Source organism: Scatophagus argus, chromosome 9 (assembly GCF_020382885.2).
Source record: "Scatophagus argus isolate fScaArg1 chromosome 9, fScaArg1.pri, whole genome shotgun sequence".
Lineage (NCBI taxonomy): Eukaryota > Metazoa > Chordata > Actinopteri > Scatophagidae > Scatophagus > Scatophagus argus.
In genome coordinates this window covers 7,986,131-7,988,424 of record NC_058501.1, presented here as the reverse complement: position 1 = coordinate 7,988,424, position 2,294 = coordinate 7,986,131, and positions in this window count along the sequence as shown.

The window sequence follows — 2,294 nt, the reverse complement described above, 5'->3', positions numbered from 1 at the left end:
CTAATTGAATATTATAGTATTAGAGGGGGCGTTTGTTAACCCAAAGGTCCCACCCTCCAATCCCCCCCCCCATCTCCCGCTATGCATGTGAGGTGGGGAGTTGCTGCTGCAGTGGTCCACAGTGGAACCTGGTCTGCAGTGGGGACACAGCATACATCCTCAGCTTTATTCACACACAGAAAACACAGCGACATCTGGATCCACAAAGGTTAGTCTGAGGTCAACTGATACTCAGAATTTAAATGGGTGAGAAGCTGCCCTGACGTGACACAGACAGCGCAGAGAGCTCACACACAACAGTGACCTCCACTGGATCCACTTGAGAAGTGATTCTGACCTTGGCCCACACATGCATTATAGCCTTCATGTAGCTCAGGAGGAGTCATGTACAACATTTAATCTCCAGTGATGCCTCTGGCATTCCCAAAATGAATGCACCGTTTATTGATAGAAAGTATTCAACTACAGCACAGTGACCCTTAAAGGAATTTACTTTATTGCTCAGAGACACTAGCACAGGGTGGAGGTTTGCAGACATGTGGTCTGAACACAGTCTTTCTCAAGCCTTAAGGAATAAATAAATGTACCAGTATTGTTTTGTGTGTCACTTAAAAACAAACAAAAAGACAAATTCATTCAGGCAGATTCAGCTCAGTTTTTAATGTTGTTTTATGCTTTGTGCAAATATTTAAAACAATTTTAAATTGCCCTTGCCCACATATTGACATAAGAAAAATACAGGTTATCATGTGCTGCATGATGCCCAACATATCAAATGTAATGCAATAATGCAATAAACAAATTAGCATGAATATTACTGGTTTTAGGATTATGGTACTGACTGCTGCAGTTCTGCATGTGATCTGCTCTATTCCAGCATAGACTGTTACTCAACTGTTGCAGGTAGGTGCAATCAATGTCAAAAACTGTACTGTCTCTCTATTTCTTTCAAGTGTATGAAGAAGTGGAAAGCTAGAAATTTAATATGAGTGTAATACATCACTGATGATTCCTGTAAGGTGTTATGAATTGATAATTTTTTGAATGGTTAGGAGAGGAATGTTGATGAAAGCAGAGGAAATGGACGGGAGACGTCCAGAGGAGAGGAGGAGGAGGAGGAGAGAGGGCTGGAGAGGAGGAGATTGGATGAGAGGAACAAATATTCCATTCTGCACCTTACCTGCCATTATCTATATCTCATGTATATACTCTGTTATTTTTTTTATATATTTTTTGTAGTACGCTGCTATTTTTCTTTGTTACTCTGTTGTTTTATATTGTGTGTGATTACTTGCTACTTTTGTTTGCTTCTTTGTATTGCAACCCTGGCACAACTGTTTACTGCGGGATCAATAAAGTTCTTATCTTATCTCAAATAAGAGGAGGGCAGAGCATATGCCCCTGCTGTATAGTATGTATATAGTAGTAATTTATTAATCCCTAATCTGTGCCAGTACATAGGCCTCCAGTGAAATGTGAGCAATGTAATAAAATTCACTATACGAACATTTATGTAAAAAAAGAGAATAAATAAAGAATTCATCCCAAGTGTTAGTGAATGTTTAAAGCTTGTAGGATGGCAGGACTTCTTGTTACTACAACGACACCGCATCCTACAATTCCCAAGATGCAAATCAGTAGTGTCCTTGGTGCTGACTCCTTACGGTGGTTTATAGCACAGGATTTTTGTTAAAAAAATTTCAACCCCAAATCCAGACAACTAGCATGACATTGTCTGTCAAACTGACCTTTCTGTGTTTGGTGGAGTGACCCTTTGATTTCACTTGGATCAAAATTATTTATGTTACCGGTATATTTATTTTTATTTATATTTTCTACTGTGCCTGTATGTATGTATGTAAATTCAGGCATGTTGCCATGAATTTCTGTTCTCTTTTCTTTGTGTAAAAATAAGGTGCTTCAAAGCATTTCTCAAGGTCCCCCTAAAGTCCTCTTCGTATTCTGTGCATACAATGTTGGGTGATATTTTGGGTTTGGATGGGCATGAAACTTTTAAGGTTAAATTATTGTTTAAAAAAAAGAAAAAAAAAGATGAGCACCTGTGCTATGTCTGGTTATTTGATGTAAAAGAAAAAGTCAGCAACACAAGCTTATAAATAAAATCAAAAACATGTCTGTCCAATTTTTCTCTTTGTATAATTCATTGGGTGCATTTCAGTATCACTTAATATTTGCTACCAAGTGATTAGAATGTCATGGGCAAAGCAAACAGACTGTTCAAAATATTATTAACTTTAACTAAACAAAGATGTAAGTCTACTGTAACATATAAC